Genomic DNA, 17,368 nt, shown 5'->3' with positions numbered 1-17,368 from the left:
GCTGCCTCGGGACCCAGCCGCACTCGAAGAGTGCGGCCGGGACGTGCTGAAGGCCACGGTTTGCTTTCATCTTTCTTAACTCCTGTAGCTAGGATGGCATCATGTAGACAACTCTGACTTCCCTGTGCTTATTTACTTAATGTGAAGATCAATAATCGCAATGTGTATTAACTAAAAATAAATAATGTGAAATTAAAAAACTAGTATTCAGGGGGTGGATCCAAAGTTGAAAAACACAGGATATACAGAAACAACAAATAAACAACACGGGTTACTGGAGGATAAACATTCCCTCACATATATAGCCTACGCTAAATGAATGTACCTGTGAACACATAAACTAGGAAAGAAAATGTATTTTACACACTAAGATAAAACCACAAAGCTAACAACATGGAGATACAGTTCTAAGATATGTAATATGCTGACTTCTGCATTTAAATTAACATAAAGTACACCTACTTATTAGCACAAAAAGATACTTATCACAGTATAGATGCACATTATGTGGATGTGGGTGGGTAAATACATATCTCGAGACTCTGAGATGATATTGTAGAAACCAGCAATTACTATTTCAGCTAATAAACTCAAGATCAACAGCAAGATCAACTGATATTGCACTGTTCCCCCTTTGATTATGGAAATTCATGGAGCATTTTTAACTTTGTGGAATATTACGCCAATCAAAAGTGTTTTACAAATAGCATTGATAGTTGATCTCTTCATTAATGCCAAATGGATTAAGACATCCTAGTTTGTCAATCCAATACGTTTCCCTTTGGTCCAATTTTATGTTTAGATCTTCGTGTGGGTTCCTGGTTTTGACGACTTCCAAAATCTGGAATCTGATCTGTGCCAAATTGTGTTTTCTTTCTACCCAATGTCTTGCTACAGCTGAATTCATGTTGGCATTCCTTATGCAGGACCGATGCTCATTCCAACGTGTTTTCGCCATTCATTTAGATTTGCCCACGTAATGCATACCACATGGGCATTTAATCAAGTAAATTATATCAGTGCTGTCACATGTCGCATAATCCTTAAGCCTTATCCTTTGTCCAGTGTGTGAGTGACTAACACTCTCTCCTTTGATGACAAAATTACAGTTTGCGCAATGTAGGCATGGGAATGTACCTATTCTTTCAGTGATAGAACTTTTAATCAGTGGTCTTGTGGACACTAGCTCATCCCGCAAATTCCTACTCCTCTGGTAAGCAAACGTAGGTACTTCTTTGAATAAATGTTGCACTCTGGTGTCACATGTCAATATGGACCAATTCTTTCTAATGATGTTCTTGATATGTTTACTTTGAATAGAAAATGTAGACACATACACCAAGCTGGGTGAATCCTTAGTCTAATCTGTGGTTGTCAACAACGTTTCTCGACTCAGTGGATTCACTCTCTCTGTTGCTTTGCTGATGTCGTTGTCTGTATAGCCACGTGCTTGAAATTTCTTGCACATGTCTGCATATTCCCTATCATATTCTGATGGGTCACTGATGATTCTTTTAATGCGTAGCATCTGGCTAAATGGTAAGTTTTAAAGCAAGCTTGGTTGGTGGAAACTTAAACGATGTAAAAGGTTATTTCTGTCCATTTCTTTACGGTATAAAGAAGTCTTGAATCCATTTTCATCCATACTTATCAGAACATCTAGAAAGTGAATTTGTGTTGTTGAACATTCATAGGTAAACTGTATCCGTTGATATATAGTGTTTAAGTATTCAAAAAATTCAATTAATTCCTCCTTGCTGCCTATCCAGATACCATATATGTCGTCTATGAATCTTGTCCATAAATGTATAAAATCTTTCCACCTTGTGTTTGTGAGTACATAATCGGTTTCAAACTTATACATAAAACAGCATACGTCGCAGCCATGGTTGCTCCCATCGCTGTACTGGATACTTGAAGAAAAAACTGGTTTTTGAATTGGAAATAAGAGTTTTCTGCTATGAATTGTAATAAAATTAAAATAAATTATTTCTGGGCCCGAATATCTGGAGATGTTAATAGAATCCGTTCAATCGCTTCTTGCCCCAAATCATGCGGAAATTGACGTGTACAAACTAGTACCATCAATGGTGAACAAAATATGATCTTTTCTGAAAGGGTTCCCCATCAGTTTTTTAAGAAAATGAGTTGTATCCTTAAGATAAGTGTGAGTTTTTTGGATAATTGGTTGCAGAAAGAAATCAATGTATTTTCCTAATGGCTGTAAAATACTGTCTATACCAGCCACTATTGGTCTTCCTGGTGGATGCGTAGCATTTTTATGGATCTTTGGGATGTAAAAATTCGGTATGCGGGGTTGTTGTTTAATCAAAAATGTGAAGGTGTTGAGATTGATACATTGTAATTCTAAAGCTTTTTGTAACAGTTCTTCTAAATTGTGTTGAATACTTAAACCTCTTTGTAGAGTCTTAATTTCTGACTGTGTAAGTTCACGACTGGAAATATTTATCACTAGGTTTTCTTCTGCAGCCTTATCTGGGGGCCTTCCCTTTGGCTTTCTCTTCCCCCGTTACGTTCTTTTTGTTGTGCTCCTAGAAAAACTTCTGGGCAAATATTTGTTGGCTCTGCCCTTGCTGGCGCATCAGTCGTTGTGCTGGTAGTGGCACTTGTACTTGCAGTAGTGATAGCTCTAGTCTCCTGATTATTACGTTCTCTTGAGGAGTCAGTATCTGAGCTGGATGTATTGTCGGACTGATAAGGAGGATTTGGTCGTGGTCTAGGGGTGAATTTAGGTCCATATTTCTCCATCCATGTATAGACTTCTTCATTCAGGTAGTCATATGTGTCTCTCTTGAATGTACGTATCTTTTTCTGTTCAAGTTCTCTCTTATAGCTTTCCAGTTTATCATTTATCTCGGTCAATATCACATCATACTCCTCTTTCCCTAGACTTTCTACTAGTTCTTTCTCAATCTCAGCAATCTCACCGTCTAGTGTTGTTAAATTCTTCGATAGTTCTTGGATCGTTAGGAGAATCAAATCTAGCGAAAATTTATTCAAAATTGCTTCCCATTTTTTAACAACATCTTTACTCCCTTTGCACAATGTTGGCCGTAACTGTATTCTTAAGCCTCATGGAATCCTTTGGTTTTTAAAATATCTGGCTAGGGAGATGGCATGTAATTTGCGGTTTATTTCTTTCCTTATCAGGTATTCAAGTTGTTTGAGCCAACAGGAGCGCCCTTCCATAACGGGTGTCCAACACCCTCACATCGAAGGGTGTCAGCAAAGATGAATCCTTCCAATTTGTTAATTTTTAATAAAATTTGATTCAACCAAGACTTGCAGTCCCTTAATTCATAATGTGTATAGTCATGGCCTCTGTCCAACAAATTAAGAATTCCTGATAATACAGGGCAGGAAGCTTCTAGAGACTGCGTGTCGTCGGAAGGATCAAGGAGGTCAAACCCTAAAGGGGGAACTGGAGCCTTTATAGTGGAGGGGAAGCAACGCCTGGCGTCTGGGCCATGAAATCCTTGCCAGTAGTTGGCAGTACAGTCGGGGGTAGGTTGGCAGGCGGCGAGGCTAGTAGCTGTTTTCTTGCAAGCCGTGAGAACGGGTGATATGTTAGAGTTTTCATACGTATCCTTCTCTTTGCAGTGCAAGTGCACATCAGCCCTCCTATTGCTGGGCAATGTGACTGGGGTAGATGGGCTGGCAGAAAGACGGACACGTCTCTCTAAGGCTGCAAGAACCAGCGGAGCCAGAATGGAGTTATCAGAAGGGGACAAGCTGAGGCCTTCGCTGTTGCTATCAGCAAACTTTTACGAGCAGAGGACGTGAGAGCAAGTCCTGCTGTAGGCAGGAGGACAGCAGGGGTGGGCAAGGCGGGCAACATTCCCTCGCCCTGCGCACGAGCATAGGCAAACGCCACTTTGTGGCAAATTAGATCATTAGACGACGCCGCATTTGAACTAGGCAGTGGGCTTAGGTCCCCGCCTGAATGTGCCATGGTGGGACTTTCAACAATACAGGGCAGCGTTACACTTACAACTTTGTTCGATTTTTTAGAGAGAGTACTTTTAACCACTAAAGCGCGAGGCAACCGACCACTGCGCAGGGAGTAGACCATTTGGGAATAAATGCACTAACAAACTTTCAACCATAGCCTTATGCAGCTTAGACAAAGCATCTTTTGAGGGGAGATTACTTACAATTTTAGCTAAAATCCCTTGCAATCTGCAGCAGCACTCCAGCCCTCCCACCCTAACAGCCCAACGGCCACTTGCAGTCCACTTCCGGGTGCACACGCGTGTTTGCGGGCCCGATAGTATTAGTAGACGGGCCGAAAGCCTCACTGTGGTTAAGTGGGCGGGCCTAGTGCAGGGAAGCGTGTCCCAATTCAAATGAGTAAGTTAGCTTTGGGAGAAGAAGAGAACATTTACCAGGTTGCAAGAAGCAACACAATCCCACAATGAGTCCCAGCAGTAAGTCCCAACAGAAGGGGAGATGCCGTGAAAGGCACAGCTGTCCCATAAAGATCTAAGCGCGTTGCGTTTGTTGCCAAAGTCACCTTGTTGCAACAATCCTATTTGCAGGCAGCAGTAGAACGCGGCGCTTCCTCTTGCCGACTCATAGGAGCCAGGAGGAAGATTCGTGGCACAGCCGACAGCCACTTGCAGTCCACTTCTGGGTGCCACTTCCGGGTACCAGTATAAATCAACATCTGTATATATAAATACATTGGAATGTATGTGTGTCTGTATGTTAGTCCGGCTATACAAATCCACACTGTTGAACCAACTGCTACCAAATTTTGCATGGATTACTCATTTGTCCTGGGCAAGATTGTAGTCTATGTTTGGATACAAAATATTCACTGTGTAGACACCCTCATTTACTGATGCTCACCCCGATTTACTACAGTAGGTACTAGAAAGAAACATCGACTACAAGGGATGTGTATTTTATGTCTATGTGTAATGACAGACGGACACACACTCTTCCTTCCAGGCGGGCGGATCGCCAGCCAAGCTCTCGCCTAGAAATGGTTCTAGCCTGAAGTTGGCAAGTGTGGCTCTCGGCCATGCCCACTCTGGCCTTACCCCCTTCCAAGTAGATACACTGAGTGCTTTTTTACCACGCTGCTTAGAAGTGTGGTGAGGGCCATCAGAGATCACATGGCAGGCTCTAGATTCCAACCTTTGCCATCACAAAGGGGGAGATGTTTACTTGGCAAGCTGGAGAATGCAATTTGCTCATTGACCTGTATAGGGCGGAGGGGGGGGGGGGGCTCGTCTCGAGGGTCGGGGGACGTGGGGTAGGGGCAAAACTCTATTAAAAATAGCAAAGTTTGTTTAAAGAAAAAAAGACATTCCATTCCTCCTCATCAGAGAGGATGTTTATGTATAATATCAACGACCAGTTCCTAAATGTAATCAATAACGGGGTCGGACGCCTATGACAAATCGGGAGGAGCGGGCCTCCAAATATGGGTGCTACCTCAGACAGGCGGCTCTGTACGGCTCGTGTATGTTACACTGAGTTGTCTCTTTAAGAGACGTGAGTCGAGTCACGGGGTCTAGCCACGTGACGCGTGACGTTGGGGGGAGGAGTGCCTGCGGGCAGAAAGGAATTGTACACGAATAAAGAAAGACGTGTTTCCTACACTCGGTGTGCCTGTCTTCATTGCGCAGGCCCCCCCCCGGGCCTAACAACTGGCGACGAGGTGTCTTCCAGGGCCGCCGAGTCCTCCTCCTCCTCGCCCACGGCGCCAACCCAGCTCCACAGCGCACGTCGGGTGCTGACGGCTTGACCTGCGAGCGCTCGCCTCCTCCTCCACTCCAGCTCCTACGACACGCCGATCCCGGCCCACCAGCAACCCACTCCTCCGAGGCTTCCACGTCACGCAGGAAGGGCGCGTGCACGATCCCCAAAAAAAAAAAAAAAAAAAAAAAAAAACATCAATACTAAAACGAACCCTCCACGCACGTTACAGCGACAAGCCTGATCCCAGGCCCAGCCCCGCGGGGGCTCCAGCATCAAGCCTGATCCCAGGCCCAACCCAGCAGCAGGCCCAGGCCCAGGCACCCACCAGCACGCCTGACCTAGGCCCGGCCACCCACAACAAGAGACTGACGCTGAGGGTACGACAACCCGCCCGCCAAGCCATACAGGCTCCGGAGACCGCCACCAGGACCCCGGTGAAAGGTGGGTGTCACCCCGCGCTGCCCACCAGCCCACAGCTCCTGCCACCAGGGAAACGGCCCCCAGGGACGGACACACGCAAGTGAATGGCACCGCTCACTGCTACAATGAGCGCACCCCAAGATCAGCAGGCCCCGGGCCCCCCTGCCCCAGCGGGGAACACAGCAACCACGGCGTGGCGCATGCCACCCCCCTTCTCCATGATGCCACAGGCAGATAAAGGCCCAAGGTGGGTTGAGTGGTTGGAAGACTTCAACACCTTCATTGACGCCGCGGGTGAAGAGAAATCCCCAAGACTACGCAGCATGTTTCTGAACCTAGCGGGGAATGACATTAAAATACTACTGAAAACCATCCCACAAGCAGAGCAAGCAGACTTCCCAGCCCTTATTGCAGCACTGAACAAAAGACTGGTGATTGAACCCAACAGGGATTACGAAAGATACATCTTCAATCAGTGCAAACAGAGGGCAGATGAAACGGTCGACGAGTTCATCACCCGCTTACGAATAAAAGGTGCGAACTGCCAGTTCCACGCGTTCTCCCTAGACGAAGCCATTAGGTTACGAGTGATTGAAGGGTGCGTATCTCAGACGCTAAAGAAGCAACTGTTAAAATCACCCGTCACGATTGATGAAGTTAGCCAGATGGCAAGGATCCTCGAGAGAGTCGAAAAGCAAGTGACGCAGATAACTGGCACCGCCTCCTCCAAGCATGATAACAACGAGGTGATCGCAGCCATGCAGGCCAGTAATGCCAGGGCATCAGAGAGAGGACCCAACCTCACCTACTCAACAATTCCGAGAACGCAACGCCAGTGTTACCGTTGTGGAATGCCGTATCCCCATGCAGGGACATGCCCCGCATTGTCCCAGAAATGCGGCAACTGCGGGAGAGAGGGACACTTCCAATCAGTTTGCAGAGAGGGCAAACCGTTCCCAACCCAAAGACCGCCAGTCGCCCCACAATTCAAGATACCCTACAGGAATCCACAAAGCCAAGGCTGTCCGTCGCGCCCGTTTCAACAAAACCCGAGAAGGTATGTCAGGGTAGTCGAAGATGTCTACCCTTCGGAAGAACCCCAAGGCGACGGAGAATATGAACAGATATCCCGCATTAGAGATGAATACGACGGGCCCCCAGCACCCATCTCTCACTACGAGGCGGACCAACACCAACAGCACCCCGAAGAGGAAGGGTATCAGTTTGACCACTATCGGCAAGATGAATATGTCAACCTCATAATGGACGAAGGACAAGCACGTGAGGCACCCAAGATACCAATGGAAATTGGAGGCCACCAATTCTGTTTCCTGGTTGACTCAGGAGCAACGGTCAACATAATGGGAGAAAAGGAGTTCCACCAAATTCCCAAGAAACCGACCTTGGTGCCCTCTGAGTCCAAGATATATCAATGGGGCGCCGACACTCCACTACAATCAATTGGCTTCTTCGCCCGCCAACTCGTTCACGGCAACCGTGCCATAATGACAAGCATACACGTAATTCGCAGCCCAACGAAAGGAAGGTGCCTCCTTAGCTACAGGACGGCCTCCTCCCTGGGACTCATAGACATACACGTCCGAGATGGTGACATGATCTACTCATCAGAACCGACTCAGGTGGCGAAAGAGAGCGTGTCAAACGTCCAAGCGGAACCCAAGGAGATGGACGTGATATCAAAAGACGCCATTGTGAAAGAATTCCCCCTCATCTGCAAGGGCCTAGGAAAGCTGAAAGGACCCTCAGTTAAACTGCATATTGACCCCGCAGTTCGCCCGGTTCCCCAGCACCCGAGGAGAGTCGGGTTCCACCTCCAAGCTGCCGTGTCAGCTGAACTCAAACAGCTCCTAGATAATGACATAATTGAACCAGCAGTGGGCCCGACCCCGTGGGTCTCCCCACTAGTCATCGTGCCAAAAGAGGGGGGACAGCTCAGGCTCTGCGTCGACATGCGCGTCGCCAACACCGCGATCCAGCGGGAGCGACACCCCGGCCCCCGAATCGAGGACATGATCGTCCAGATAAACAAGTCCACCCTTTTCTCAAAACTGGACCTTAATCAGGGTTACCACCAACTGGTACTTCATCCAGAATCCAGAGGCATAACCACATTCGCCACGCACGATGGCTTATTCTGGTACAAGCGCCTTAACTTTGGCATTTCGTCGGCCGCAGAGATCTTCCACGAAACCATCAGGCAAATCATTCGCCCAATCAGAGGAGCACTTAACTACAGCGACGACATCCTAGTATTTGGCAGGTCAAAGGAGGAACACGATGTAGCTCTCCGCGCCACCTGCAAAGCCATTCAAGATGCTGGACTCACCCTTAATGTCGACAAATGTCGATTCAGCAAGACCAAGCTGAAGTTCTTTGGCCACATATTCTCCGCGGATGGAATGACACCGGATCCCGACAAGGTGGCGACGATCTTCAGCCTACAAGAACCAAGGCAAATAGCGGACGTGCGATCGTTTCTGGGAATGGCAGATTACTGCGCGAGATACATACCCCACTATGCCACAATCACGGAACCCCTCAGGAAACTCCTTCAAAAAGAGATGCTCTTCGCCTGGACGGCTGATTGCCAAGATGCGTTCGACTCCATAAAGCAATACCTAGCGGAAGCCAGAAAACTTGCCTACTTTGACCCCAGCTGGCACACTGAAATCGTGGTCGATGCAAGTCCAGTCGGGCTGGGTGCCATCCTCGCCCAAACAAACGGTACAGACACCCACCCGAGACATGTGGTGGCCTATGCCAGCAGAGCTCTCTCGAAACCTGAGTCCGCGTATTCGCAGGCGGAAAAGGAAAGCCTAGCAGCAGTCTGGGCATGCGAACATTTCCACAACTTTGTCATAGGAAAAAAATTTACTCTAATAACGGACCATCAAGCCCTCCTCTCACTGTTCGGCAACCCTCGAACCAAGATGCCGCCACGAATTGAACGGTGGGGCATCCGCCTGCAGGAATATGACTATCACATAATTCATCGTCCGGGGGGAGAACACAACCCAGCGGACTACTTGTCGAGACACCCCACGGGAAAAGCCACACAGCGAAAGGGAGATGTAGAATACATCAGCTATGTCACCACAAACGCACTTCCCCCGGCAATTTCACTCGAGACAATCACGGAGGCGTCAGCTGCTGATCCATCGATAGCACTGGCGATCAACCTCACAGAACACAACAGATGGAAGTCATACAGGAAACTTTTGACGGAACATCCGGACGCGAATCGAGATGAACTGGAAAGGTTGGCAAAAGTTCATACAGAACTAGCCGTCAAGGACAAGTCCATACTTCTTCGAGGGTGCAGAATAATAATCCCAGCAGCCCTACGATCGGACATTATAAAGACAGCCCATGAAGGCCATCGCGGGGCAGACAACACCAAACGGCAACTTCGGTGCCACGTATGGTTCCCATTCCTGGACGCGCTAGTAGATCGATGGGTACGAAACTGCATGGCATGTCAATGCACAGCTAGGGCTGAAGCCCCCGCACCACTACAGTCACTGCAGATCCCCGATCACCCATGGGAAAGAGTGGCAATAGACTTTTACGGGCCCTTAGAGTCTGGCGAGTACCTACTACTGTTCATTGACGAGCACTCTCGCTTCCCAATTGTGAAAAAGTCGCCGTCAACAGCCTTCGCCCACATAGCAGCTGTCTTCGACGAGGTCGTGAGCGAGTGGGGCATACCAGAAGTTATCAAGTCGGATAACGGCCCGCCGTTCTGTGGTCACGACTTCGCAACTTTCGCCAAGCATCTGGGTTTCAGACACCAGAAGATAACACCAAGATGGCCACAAGCCAACGGGATGGCCGAGAGATTCATGTCATCGATCAAGAAGACCTTACAAAGAGCCAGACTAGAAAATGTTGACCCTCACCAGGCTCTGTGCAGGATGCTTCGGGACTATCGAAACACGCTGCACGAGGCCACAAACAGGACGCCGGCTGAGATGATGGTAAAATACCAAGTTCGCACTCGCATCATAAGACATCCCAACAACAGACCGGAAGCAGATCCGGAAGTCTTAGCGAGAGATGCGGAACGGAAGGAACGGGCCCGCATCCGAACAGATGAGAAAAGAGGTGCTCGCCCGAAAGAGATCCAGGTAGGAGACGAAGTACTGGTCCAACAGACGATGGTCAAAAAGACTGACTCAAGGTTCTCCCCACAGCCGCTTCTCGTGACAGCCATGAAAGGAACCATGGTAACAGCTGAAAATGAAGAACGGGAAGTAACTCGGAACTGCTCACAGTTCAAACTCACCACCGTTCAGGGTCAGCAGGAGCGAGACCCCCCGGATCCGGAACCAATGCCTATGGACCCGAGAGACTCACTGTGGTCACCACCGAGATTTTCAGCTCGCCCAGGAGTGAGGAGAGTACAAGAGCCAGAAGATGATCTAGGTGAAGCCGCCAACGGTCGGCCCCATCGGGTCGTAAAGAAACCGTCGCGCCTAGTTGAAGAATGTTAATACTGTTGTTGTAAGGACATTCGTCCGGGGGTGATGTTACACTGAGTTGTCTCTTTAAGAGACGTGAGTCGAGTCACGGGGTCTAGCCACGTGACGCGTGACGTTGGGGGGAGGAGTGCCTGCGGGCAGAAAGGAATTGTACACGAATAAAGAAAGACGTGTTTCCTACACTCGGTGTGCCTGTCTTCATTGCGCAGGCCCCCCCCCCCCCGGGCCTAACAGTGTAACACAGACTTCCTTCCAGTCATTGGGTCAGAAAGCTCGGCTTCAGTCTTGATGAAAAAAGTTCAGAACGGGGACGTCTCCTTTCAAGTTCTAGAGTTATTTTTTCATACCTTAAAGCCGGCCCCATAACATTGACAGATGCATGTTCCCCTTTCACACAGTTCAAATGTAACCTTCCTGTTTCTAACCTTACACTAAGTCACTGTGTACTGCCCTCTTAGCGCCGTGATACCTCCGGGTGGGCGCTACCAACACATTAATAAATGTGTTTGGCTGGGACCACCCAGGTCGGGGCTGGTCTAGTGGAGGAGCATCACACTACACTTTGCACAGGGTTTGTGTAGTGTGATGCTGCCGTCATGAAATGGTCTTTCCTGCACCCAGAGACACATCACCGAGTGGGGAGCAGCGAGGGCCGGGCCCCAGGACCGGGGCGCTCATCCCTGGGGAGTCAAGGCCGGCAGGCAGGCAGGCAGGCTCCCCTCCCCCCATCACCCAGTTAAGTCCTCTCAAAGTCACTCACACACTGATCCTCGGAGCTGAAAGGGGTCCATGGCACCAGTGCTGCTTCTTTGCTTGCCCAAAACAGCATTTTTAGCCAGTTTTTTTTTTTTTTTTTTTTTTGCCGAACCAGTTTTCCTGGTACTTAAAGTCAATGCTTAAATGGAAAACATAAAACTACAAGGTCCAGCATGCTTTCGGGAAGACTTGGCGGCTATATTGCAAAGCCCAGTCACAGGCCTGCCCTCTGGGTTCCATTCAGCAGCTGTGCGAGTAGAGTGTCGGGTTCCCACACCTTATCCCCTCACCCATCCGTCGGGCGGGGGGTGCAGGACCCAGAGCTCAGGGTGGGGAGGGCCTGCCACTTCACACACAGCTGCTGGGAGACACCACATATGACCACAATACACACAGCGCGCGCTCCAGCCTAACGCAGCCAATGCACCACTCTGTATGTCTGGTGCAGGCCTCCATGGGTGTTCACGTTCTTCCCAGCCTCTGCATGCAGTGTGGGTACGCCACCATGCAATCTGCCACATGCACATGAAATGCACTCACTGTAAAGTCGGGGGGCTCTTCCCTTCACAGAAAGCCTTGCACATCATGGACACGATAAGGAGCTGCCGAGGGGGTGCAGTGAGCGAGAGGGGACCGGGCCCAACATCATCTCGAAGTGTCCCCCTGGGGTGTTTATAAATACTCCCGAGCGTGCGTTACACTAGGGGGGAGAGAGACATCCACATTGGAAGGGAAGGACCCCAGCCCCACCAGACATGGGTATGAAGGGGAAACGGCCCAGGCAACAGGAGAGCAATGCTGCTAATGGTTAGCTGGCATCAGCAAGAAGAACGGGCCACAGACAATGGGGAATTACCACACTGGAACCACGGAGGCGGCACAAAGGGGAGTAACACGCGGCACCCCGACTCAGTAAGGAAAGTGCCGAGTAACGGGTCCTCAAGACACTTAGCACTGTCCCTCTGCCCCCACACACACACAAAAACTTCCAATCACTTCAAGGTTTAAAAAGTTGTATTGAACATTTTTTAAGACAGAGCAAGTAACACTGGAACCTTTACCAAGTCCCTCGAAGAGGGGGACAGCATGGCACATAAAAAGAGTGCTTGATGTACACATTGGACCTGGTATAGAAGTAAAACGCTATACACTTGGGGCCCGATTCATGGAAATGTGCGCAGTAACCCTGCAAGGGCTGTGCACTGAGAAGGACACTGCGCGAGACTGTACGCAGAATAAAAAATGTGCACCCCGCATATTCATGGGATTGTTTGTGCAAAGTAAAAGCATTCGCAAGTTGCTGCTGGAACGCCCCCCACACGCCCACACACAAAGCATAAACTAAAACAGCGAATACACGCACCCTTGAAACAGTTTGTGGGGGTGCCCTTGCAAGCAGGCCTTGATCTCGGGGACACTACGCAGGGTCCCTAGTAACTGTTCCCAGCACCCAGTCAACATGCATATGAAAAATCGTAACTTGGTCCAAACTCGGCAAAATCCATGTGCGAACCCCCATAAACCGTTCCTGCACCCTGCTACACTGCACACCCCTAAGTAAGTTCGGAAACCCGGTTGCGTACACTCACCTGTTAAATGCAAACCCAACTCTGCGCTGCGAATCCTACGCACAAATGTACTTACACCTGCCTTTAGGTGGCGGATAGTATGAAGGGCTTATATGGCCATTTCCCAGTTGAGAAGTTGCGGGATCGAATCCATGAATAGGTATTGTGCCGGGCAATTGTATGTGCAAAGAACTGCCTGCAGGCCGTCCCTCAGAACAACCACTTTTTAGCAAATTCTTCCACGTTTTAGGTGTTGCACCCCGTCCCAGATCTCTGCGCAACCCACGCCCATGCTCAGCGTGGAGTCTTGCGTAAGGCCCTCAATGGCTCGCAGACACGAGCCTGCGCAAACTCCATGCAAGTTCAGGAAAAGCACAGCGCATTCGATTCCATGAATTGACAAACACGGATTTGCCTGCAGTTTGGTGCACAAGTACCCTTTTTTCGATGCAAATTATTACATGAATCGGGTCCAAGGTAAACATGGAGAGCCACAATTACTGAAACTGATGTGTTTCAACACCATGGTTCTCAACACGAATTGGGCAGTATTCTGGCAAGAAATCTGCCAGAATATACTGCCCAAGGCAATTACCATTACCACCACTTGGTTGATTACATGTGGCAACAACAGTGTAAGTCCCCATTTTTTTGACTCCATATGACTCAATGGGGCCATTTTCGGCACAATTACTGCGGCAGTAATTGTGCTGCGGTAATTGCGCTGAAAATGGGTGTTATGTCGGCATATACACCTACAGCTCTGAGCTGGAGGTGAATCCTCCAACTTTCCCGCAAACCTGTAATTGTGCTGTGCAGTTATGTTGCAGTAATCGAAGTGGACATGCAAGTGCCTGTTGGGCTGTAGCTGTCCTGGACTTTTCTCAGCTGTGGACCTTGCTACGCCGTCTGCTGCTAGCGATATGTAAGAGGAAGCACCTTGCCGGTGCAACACGCCCTCCATTGGAACTCTGATCAAGTAATGGGCTAGTGACTTTGTGCTGCTTTGACTCTTTGCTCTCATAAAGCGAGCCGCTGCTTCACCGCGGCTCGCTGCTCTTGTCTACAAACGCTCCACTTCACTGCTTCATTGTGCGTAATTGTTTTTCTTTACCATTTTCTTTTTCTCTTCTCCTTGCAGTCAATCACTTTTGGTCCCGCCTTCCACCTTCCTCCACCCACCCTCCTGGCTCACCTCACTTCCTATATAACAGCTGATGCACACGCATCGCGCGCGCGCATCGAAGTGGGCATGAAAGTGGCTGTGGGCTGTTAGGGTGGGAGGGTTGTGGGGCGATGGTTGCAGACTGAAGCAGTGACTAGCAAAGGTTGTAAGTAGTCATTTGTTAGATAGTGCCCACAGTAAGCTGCATAAGGTCTAGGATACAAGCTAATCTGTGTACGCAGTATTAAATGGTCTACTCTCTCCATAGTGGCCGGCTTCCCCGCAAATCAGCGGTAAAAAGCACATATTCTAAAAAATCAAACAAAGTCACAAGTGTACCCTTGTCTCATGTTGTGGAAATTGCAAATATGGAGTATTTAGAAAGGGTAGCGTAGTCTTGTGCCCAGCTCAAATGCAGATTCCCCAAATGATTTAATTTTCCATAAAGTGGCTTTTGCCTATGCGCGCGCGCAGGTTGATGCAATACTGTCCGCTTTGCCCAACTCGGCTGTCTCCACTCCCACAGCAGGCTTGGCTCGCACGTCCTCGTCTCGAAAACGTTTTCTGAGTATGAGAATGGACGAGCCTTATCCAATAGGGGAGATCAATCCTGAGGCACTTGATACATCTCCCTCTGACAACTCCATCCTGGCTCCAGCAGTTCTAGCTGCCTTAGAAAAACGTGTACGTCTTTCCGACGGCCCTTCCACTCTGGTAACAGTGCCCAGTGGCAGGAGAGCTGATGTGCACTTGCACTGTAAAGAAAGTGCGATATTCGAAAATTCTAATATGTCCCCGGCTTATGCGACTTGTAAAAAACTAGCACTAACCCCTTCGCTTGCCAAACCCAGTCTGACTGCATCTATTTTTGCCAATACAGATCCCATTGCCCCGACATTAGGAGCTGCCTCCTCGCCCACTCCAAGTGCTCCCACTCCCCCCCTGGGCTTTGATCTACTAGACCCCTCGGACGACATGCAGTCCCTGGAGGCATCCTATCCGGTACTATCACGGATCCTAAATTTACTAGACAGAGGACACAATTAAACTCACTACGAACTAAGGGACTGCAAGTCCTCTCTGAATCAAATTCTATATAAACTAAACAAACTAGAAGGATTTATCTTTGCAGACTCCCTTTGATGTGAGGGTGTAGCTGTGGGTTCTGTGAGTATTGCCACACAAACAAAACCCAAAGATCAGGAGGTGCCTATCGGCTTGCCGCGAGAAGCACCTATAATTGCTTATTCTTTTGCCCAATGCTTTACACAAACAGTCGCTGCCCCACAGGCCGCCCCTCCAAACCAGATATTCACTCACACACAATTGTGGCAAAAGGTTACTAACAACACTGAAAGGATAGAACAACTACTATTCTTTATTCAGGAAAATCCCATTGAGGCACCTACGGAGCGTGCAGACCAAGACAAAGCTACGGAGGCTGGGGAAATTTTCCATCGAGATAGACCGTCGGCTCTCACAAACCTTTTTTCAGAGTCCCAGAGTGCAATTGTTTCCCCGGAAGGTAAAAGTAACGCCAAAAGGGGTTACTCTGCAGTGCTGGCCAACTTTTTGCCTCCCGAAAAGAGAAACGTCTCTTTTTCAGAGCACTGAAAAGAAAGGCAGACAGACAAGCTCCTCCGTCGTCTTCAAAAACAGCTGGGGCAAAGCCCAATAAAAAAAACAAAAACGAAAAAAATAAAAAAAATTGTACAACCTGTACACCTGTGACCTTAGATCAGGTGGGACAGGTCTGTGCAGAGAGCGAGAAAGGCTTCTCCGTCGAGGATCTATCTACAGAGAGCAAAAAAACACTCCAATTATCCTCGAGAGCGCAAGGAGCTGGCACTGCTCACCCAAACAAATAAGGGGACGAACACAGTGGCTCATCCACAAAAGTCCTGCACAGGCAAAAGTAGCATAGCTCCTCCTTCTGGTGCTCTGCTCTCTTCAGTTGATAAAATCCCAAGTACTGTGCTAACCCATCTATCAGCTTTCTACAAGCCCATGGCCATTAAAGTTGTAGAAACTGGGAAAGCTTCAGGTGAAGCTCCTAAAATCGGCGGAGCCGTACAAGCTCCAACCACCTCTGAGAACGGCCACTCAATAGGCCGGTCGCAGTCAAATCCACACTCTGGATATATAAGCAACTCAACTAGTGAAAAGAATGCAAACTCCCTTGCCTCGACAAACATGGTAGATTCGCCGTCCGTTTGTCCTCCGGGAGCTCTCCTGTCTACCACTATACCCAACAACAAATTTGTAGCCCCCTCTTCTACTATCATGGAGTGGGAGACTGATCCTGTCATTTATGGAACCAAACGCCTGAATCGCTCTGCTCTGTTGAAGGCCTTCAGGCAAATCCCTGCATTACGCACTTTGCACTCGGATGATATAGAATGGGTCACTCTTCACACACGCATAATCATTGGATGATGTGTAAAGTCCAATCCAACATCACCACTGATTTAGTGTGGCAGTACAAATGGGAACTGCAACTGATTGGACTCTCTCCTGTATCTTTTGAATCTGCTTCAATGAAACTCCATTAGCTCTTTCTTCCCAATCATTACCACTAAATACTGCTGCAAACGTACAGGGCGAGCTCAAATCGGACGTAATAACACAGTTGGTCTCCCTCTCCAATGTCAGCAAGGATTGGTCGTGGTTGACATCACTGGTTTCCACTTTGAATCCCGCCATGGATAATGTGCCCACATAACAAATCGAATCACTTGAGAATTCTCTGGTGGAACTCATGTGGATTTAACAACTTGCACACATGGTTCAATAACCTAACCTATGTTGCTAATTGCGACATACTTTTTTGTCAAGAAACAATGGCTACACAAAAAAATCACACTGCCAGGTTTCACTCTCCACCAAGTTTCTGCTGAACGTGGACTGAGAGGGCACCCGTATGGTGGTGTAGCTATTTGTACTAACACAAAACTGATTATTAGCACTCAGGTTGTCCACAAATCAATATCTTTCTTAGCTGTGTTAATCTCACTCCCTGAGTCCCGCCTGGATCATTATCTTTGTATCACAATGCTGCCCTAGTAAAAATAGCCAATGCATTTGATGTACTTGATGAGCTGTTTGATGAAGTACTGGCACAGTATCCGACTTGCCGAATACTGATGGGTGGGGATTTCAACGCTGAATACTTGGAATTATGTGCTGATAATTCAGCCTCTGACTCCTCCTCTCCATCTGTACTCAGA

The 17,368-nt window shown here is 48.4% G+C and overlaps 1 protein-coding gene across 3 annotated transcripts in view; it reads right to left on the bottom strand.

The window, feature by feature from the left end:
* The window catches only part of LOC138570282 (zinc finger protein 271-like), a 168,492-nt gene that overhangs the window by 36,015 nt on the left and 115,109 nt on the right, over positions 1-17,368 (bottom strand). Inside the window, exon 1 of one of the 3 annotated variants that reach the window (XM_069649053.1) lies at positions 11,949-12,214. The exons of the other annotated variants lie outside the window; for them this stretch is intronic. The gene's annotated coding sequence lies outside the window, so the exon portion shown is untranslated. Of the gene's footprint in view, positions 1-11,948; positions 12,215-17,368 lie in introns of those variants that run through there. 3 annotated transcript variants of the gene reach the window in all.

Source organism: Ambystoma mexicanum, chromosome 2q, assembly GCF_040938575.1.
Source record: "Ambystoma mexicanum isolate Mex_15411 chromosome 2q, UKY_AmexF1_1, whole genome shotgun sequence".
NCBI lineage: Eukaryota > Metazoa > Chordata > Amphibia > Caudata > Ambystomatidae > Ambystoma > Ambystoma mexicanum.
This window is presented reverse-complemented; position numbering and strand designations above follow the sequence as displayed.